Source organism: Lissotriton helveticus, chromosome 4_1, assembly GCF_964261635.1.
Source record: "Lissotriton helveticus chromosome 4_1, aLisHel1.1, whole genome shotgun sequence".
In the NCBI taxonomy this organism is placed as follows: Eukaryota; Metazoa; Chordata; class Amphibia; order Caudata; family Salamandridae; genus Lissotriton; species Lissotriton helveticus.
In genome coordinates, this window is record NC_136063.1 from 1,615,948,156 (window position 1) to 1,615,955,228 (window position 7,073).

The following is a 7,073-nucleotide window of genomic DNA, read 5'->3' on the forward strand; positions in this document are numbered from 1 at the left end:
TGTATATGGCACCTCTGGCCAAGATTGTTGAACCATATGGGTTCGAAATAATATCGTACGCTGACGATACTCAGCTGATTTTCCCAATTGGTTCGAATCCCGCAGATGAGAAATCACGCTTTTCAGCGGGAATGCTTGCCATCTCATAGTGGATGACTGAATGTTGCCTTCAACTAATTCCCGAAAAAACCGAACTCATGCTCCTGGGTAAAGCATCCAACACCTGGACGGCTGACTGGTGGCCTCCTCAGTTGGGAGTGGCTCCCATCCCAACCCCCTCAGTAAAAAGCTTGGGACTGCAACTAGACCAAACTCTTACGATGAAGGACCACAATACAACCACTATTGGCTCCTGCTATTGTATCCTTCGTCTCCTGCGTAAGACACTACCTTACTTGCCGCTGGAACATCGCAGAACGGAGGTCCAGGCGATGGTTATGAATCGCCTCGACTACGCAAATGTGTTATAGGCAGAAGTGGGCGAGACACTGTTAGATGAGCTACAAGTGATTCAAAACACTGCAGCAAGGATGGTATTAAATCGTCCCTCCGGGTCTCCCTCACTTCCTCTGTTCAGAGAGCTTCACTGGCTTCCAGTGAAAAAAAGGTCCTTCTTCAAGATTTGTTGCCTCACATTTAATGCTATGAATGGAAAAGTTCCCTGTTACTTACTGTGAGAAGTTGGCCTGATATATAATGTTCACTATTCTAGTGAGCACTTTGTATCAGTCCAAACAACCCTTATTGATGATTGGTTGTAAGTCAACCTTATAGACCAGCTATCCTAGTAGCATGGATACGAGCAGTCTAAGGCTAAGACTCTAGAGGGCGTGTTAAGCCAGCTGTTTTACCATCACATTACCCCTTGAACACCAAGTGAAAGGACACCACACAAGTTGTTATGAAAATAAACAGATATTTATTTATAACAAGACTACCCTGAACTCTTTATGAGTCAGGGAGCTAAGCACACAACAAAACTCTTACGAAAATACTTTAAGTCGCACAATTTACACAAATGCCCTAGGGGCACGAAAAACCATATACACAGTAAGTGGAATGCGAACTTGCTAGCAGGTAAGTAATACTTTTCTAGACTCAGGAATCGCTAGGCCTACAATTCTAAACACTGGGATTAGATGCAGGAGGCCTGTGGACGTCGTGTGCAGAGTGGGAACTCTCACGCGTAAGGCGGGAAAAAGTCTATGGAGGCTAGCAGTTGCAAAGTTACTGTTCTCGGGCGAACCCGACTAGGTGGGTCAAAAACAAGAGTGGATCCGAACACTAGGAGTGTTGGACTATGCTGGAGCACCGGAGTACTCGGTTTACCTAGCCCAGGGGCTGCGGCTGCATAGGGTTGAAGTCACGTCGGAAACCCTCGTTGATGAACCAGGAGCCTGAAGAGGAAGTTGCTGGCAGGCGGCCAGTGAAGAAAAGTTAGTGGTGATCCAAGCCTGGATCAGGGAAGAGGAAGACCTGAAAGCAGAGGGGACCAAGTTCTGAATCACTAGCCAGTGATTAGATGGGCACCAGAGTGGCACCGGACGAAGTCACCTCGACCAGGTGAGTGGGCGCTGCTGGGCTCTGCAGTCTCTCGGACCAGGAGGCGTTGTCGGCGACCAGGATGGAGGTGCGAGCTGTCCCACGAAGGTCTCTGCTGCTGACGTCGCTGGACCCAGGATTTGGGCAACAAGTCTTGGCTAATGCAAGGCCCACGCGGTGGACCTAAAATGGCATCTTGAGTGGACCAGGAGGGTCCAAGGTGCTTCTCTGATGGAGGGAAGCAAGGGCCAGTCTGGAGCAACCAGACCAGCGGTGTTTGTCATTAGAGTTCGTCGTCAGAGGGTCACTAGCCAACGGGCAAGTGACCTGGACAACGCGGTGAGCAGCAAAAAGCAGAAGGGCCCCACGCAGATCTCGTGGATGCAGGGGGGCTGGACTTCGGTGCTGGAGCTGCTCAGGGTCGGGGCTTCTCTTACCCCAAAGCACTCAGTCGAGGGTCACTCGGGAGTCGTGCTGGACAAGCGTCGTGCAGTTCTGAAGACGGCCGGTCCCTCGAGGTCTCGTCGCACCCACGGATCACAGCTGGGCTGATGATGTAGGTTGAGGTCAGAGGTGCCAGGGAAGCCGGTTCTCGTCGTGCTGGAGCAGTCTTGATCCGAAGGAGAGACTGGCAACAAACCGCGATACTTGGTTGGTGCCTGCTGCTGCAGGGTGACTACTCCTTAGTCACAAGGGAGAAATCTTGAGAAGAGTCTTGAGTTCCTTCTTGTAGCAAGTAGTTTCAGGATTCAAAGATGATCTGATTTGGAAGGGGGCCAGTTCCTACCTTTATCCTGAAAAAGGGGGCTGGCACGCGACTAAGTCCTGCCCTATGGGTGGGACCAGGAGGGGGGTGGTTACACCCCTCTCCTTTGGCGGGCTTTCCCCAGGTCAGGGGCTGGAGTGCCCCTGGAACTGGTTCCAGCCGGCCTATGCATAGTGAGCACCGGGGTGCCACTTGCAGTCACTTTCCTCTAAAGCCCTGCCTACCTAGGATACACAAAATCCTGTCTGGGACGGTGCTGGCACCGCCCCTGGCAGGAAACCCTTTGTCCTTGCCTCCTGCTCTGGGAGGACTCCCAGCAGCAGGAGGGCAGACTTGTGTCTCGGTGGCAGCATCCATTTTGTGGAGCTAAGGCTATGTCTGACTTTAACCGGGGTTACAGGTTACATACATGTCGTGTCCCTCTAGAAGGGTGGAATGCTAACCCCGTCGCCAGAATTGGCGAGGGGTTAGTATTCCAATTCGTATGACACCTTACTCGACATGTTTTGATAAAGCGATACCAGAGTTGGCATATAACCGCGAGGATTATAATGCACTTAAGGGTATATGGTATGCGATATCATGGAAACGGCTAAGGGATGGATCCCGAAAGCCGCAGACAGGCTCAGCTCATGCCAGAGCACTATCTCACAAGCACTCTGCCTTCAGGATTGTCAAGGCCTGCCATAGGAGTGACTGATAGGAGATCTGTGTGTCCATTTTTAGGGTTAGATATAGGAATACTATATCTAAAGCAAAGGGTGTTTACACCACCTTGCCCCAGCTGTCGTGCAGCCAGTTGTGTCAGATTTGGATGGCCAGCCAGGGGTGGCATAATACATGCTGCAGCCCCTGGTAGGCCCTGGGTACACCTATGCCCTGGGTACCTAAGGTACACTGTACAGGGACTGATAAGGTGACTCAGTATCCAATTAGATATGTACCTAAGGTACATGGAATCCATTTTACAGAGAGAGCAGTGGGCCTGGGGTCCTGAATAGCAGGGCTTTCAGGTCAACTAAGTCAGAAAACCAGCAAAACACCAGGCAAAAAGTTGGGGGCAACCATAGTCAGGGATCTACCTTCCTACATAACCCCCCCCCCCCAAACGAAAGGAGATAAGGCTATCCTTGACATGTAAGCCTATATTGCCTAAGTGGCCATATAAGGAAGTACCAGCACTGGCATGGTTACCCCCTATCTCATGGTCCACTAAGCAATCCCTCACCCTAAGGGTGTCTGAGGGTCTCCACCATAGGGAATCTCTACTTGTGGTGTGTTTTGGCAAAGTAAAAGGCTGGTGCTGAGATGGAGTACTGAAGTGAGGCTCCACTAATTTTGGGCTCAGCTTTTTCCAATCATTATCCACCATAGAGGCCTTCCTTTCCAAGACTGAGTTGTGTTGAGCTCTCAGGGTCAACCTCTGGCTACCTAAAGCTGGAGACTGTGTCCCTCTGTTTGGCTTACTGGAGGGACAGGTCAGGTTTGGGGCCCTCAGGTCCCAGGTTTGGCTGTGCCCAACAGTGTCCATCTGTGGGAGGTCCCTAACTAAATTTAAGGGGGGTCCCTCAGGAGTTGGTTTTATTTTAACTTGGCTAGGATTACTAGCTTCAGTGCCCTTAATCTGCTGATTGGGGGATTCTTTTGGACAGGGGGCCCTTTGGGGTCCAACACTGGCCTCCCTGACCTCTACAGCCCTGGGCTGACTGAGGCAGGGTAGAGAGGGGCAGGTTACCTGCTCCAGACTGGGTCCCACCTTGGAAGGGTCCACTGACATCAGGGGTTCTGCCAGGCTAGGCCTGACTACCTCTGTGGCAGTTTCTTCACAAGGGGTCAGATCAGTTCCCTGAGGAGGCTGACCCTTTCCTAAAGTCTGGTGGGAGGGAGATTTCTCTTCCTCCTCAATGCTCTCTGTCTGAGTGGAGTGATCCATAGTTTCAGGCTTCACAACACTATCATCTGTCTGAGTTTGAGCTGTGGCCATCACAACTCTCCCAACCTTTTCAGGAGGGGGCTCAGTTTGGGTGTGGGCTGTGACCATCACAGCCTTGACAACCTGTTCTGGGAAGGACGTTGTCTGAGATTGGGCTGTGACTGGCACAGCCCTCCTGACCTGTTCAGGGAGGACATCTTAGACTGGGGCTGTGGCTATCACTGCCCCACTAACCTTACCATGGATGTTTACCATTTTAGAATGGGTTTCTTGCTCTACTTCAGCCCAGGCTGAGAGCTCTAAATCATTCCCCAGTAGGCAATCTACAGGCAAGTTTGGTGACACTGCCACTCTCTTGTGGCCAGTGACACCTCCCCAGCTGAGATTGACCACTGCCATGGGATGATCTCTCTGTACTCCATCAATATTGGTCACCTGGTATGTGGCACCAGGTAAATGTTGCCTTGAGGGGACTAGACTCTCAGTCACCATAGTGATGCTAGCCCCTGTATCTCTATAGGCCTCAACTTTTATACCATTGATGAGGGGCTCCTGTCTGTACTTGCCCAAAGTGTTGGGACAAGTTGTGAAGTTGGCAAATCCCATGCCAGTCTCACAGACAAGAGTATCTAAGTTTGGGGACCTGGTTAGGCCAGAGTCCCCAGGAACTCCCAAAGTAAATGCACCCAAATTCTTGGGGGCACTCCCACCACCTGGGGGATTACTACTAGTAGTAACAGGAGGTTTGGGACTGTTACTTGGGGGTATGTTCTCCTTATTGTTGTTCTTTGGGCAACTGCTGTCAGTTTTCAAATGACCCACCTGTTTACAGGGATAACAATAAGGTTTCTTCTGGGCATTGGAAGGATTCTGGGACCCACCCCCCTCAGAGGATTTTTGGGGCCCTGATGTGGTTTGATCTGCAGATTTATTCCCACCCTTCTCTTGAGGCTTGGTTGATTCCTTTTTCTGGTCACCACCTTGGTTCTTAGGCCTAATCCTGGTTCTGACCCATTTGTCTGCCCTCTTACCCAATTCTTGTGGAGAGGTCAGATCAGAGTCTACCAGGTGCTGGTGTAATAACTGGTTCTGACAATTATTTAAGACTTGCTCTCTCATAATAAGATTATATAATCCTGTGAAGTCAGTAACCTTGCTACCCAGTAGCCAGCCTTCCAAAGCCTTAGTGGCACAATCAACAAAGTCAGCCCAATCCTGAGACTGAGTTTTCTGGGTATCCCTGAACAGCAACCTGTACTGCTCAGTGGTTAAGCCAAACCCATCAACCAGTGTATTTTTCAGGACTTGGTAATTGTTAGCATCCTCAACTCTAGTAGTGAGGAGCTTTTCTCTACCTTTGCCATCAAAGGAGAGCCACAGTATAGCTGCCCACTGACTTTGGGGGATGCACTGTACAGTGCAGGCCCTCTCCAAAGCAGCCATCCATTTCTGGATGTCATCCCCTTGCTTAAAGGGGGGCACTATCTTTGTCAGGTGTTTAGTATCTAAACCCTTCTCTTTTTCTCTTGGGAGATTGCTGCCACCAGTGGGAGCTAAACCACTCATCTGCTGCTCTCTTGCAAAGGCAAGCTTCTCTCTGGCCAGGGCAAGTTCTTCCCTTTCAATCCTCAGAGTAGCCTGTCTCATCCTAGCTTCATGCTCCATTCTCTGAGGGGAAGTCAATCTCCTCTGGGGAGAGTTCCTCCTCCTCTGAGAAGAGGCATTAGAGTGCAGAGATCTATTGGAGTCCCTAGAAAGAGATCTATCTCTCCTAACTCCAAGGTTAGGCCTACTTAGGGTCAGTACTGGGGGTCCCCCAGATCCTAGCCCAAGCAAGTCTAAGTTGGCCCTAGTTAGCCTTCTGACTACCTCAAGACCTTTGTCTGCCTCATCCCCAGAGAGTTCCTCAAGATCCTCCTCCTCAACTGCATTGTCAGTGTTGTGGAGGTCTGGATCCCCAGTGGTACCCTCTAAGGCTGGCATATTCCCATCTAGCTGAGAAATCTTTCTCGCATCATAGGTTTCTAAGAGACCTATCAGAAAGGGAATGGTGGGGTTAGACCCCTGTTTCAGTTTCCTGGAGGTACACACTTGTCTCATCTCCTGGAAACTGAGAGCTGCATATCTTGAAGTGACCTGTGGAGGGTCAATGCTTACCAGGGGAGTCTCAGTGGACTCTCCATGGTTAGACATGCTTTTCTAGTGAGGTGTAAGTGGTGCACTTACCTACACTATTTGTTTGACTACTGATCCCTTGCTAGAGTTGTAGTTTAGGGTGTGCTAGGCCCTAGGAGCTACAACAGCTGGTTCAGTAGAACGCAGAGTATTCTAAGCTAAGTTATATGTACCTTTAGTACTTATGTGATCTTTCAAATGATATTCTTAGGATATGTGTGGTAAAACAACAGCAAGCTCAAATCCCAACCGCTGCTCACCAATGTGAGAAGTTGGCCTGATATATAATGTTCACTATTCTAGTGAGCACTTTGTATCAGTCCAAACAACCCTTATTGATGATTGGTTGTAAGTCAACCTTATAGACCAGCTATCCTAGTAGCATGGATACGAGCAGTCTAAGGCTAAGACTCTAGAGGGCGTGTTAAGCCAGCTGTTTTACCATCACATTACCCCTTGAACACCAAGTGAAAGGACACCACACAAGTTGTTATGAAAATAAACAGATATTTATTTATAACAAGACTACCCTGAACTCTTTATGAGTCAGGGAGCTAAGCACACAACAAAACTCTTACGAAAATACTTTAAGTCGCACAATTTACACAAATGCCCTAGGGGCACGAAAAACCATATACACAGTAAGTGGAATGCGAA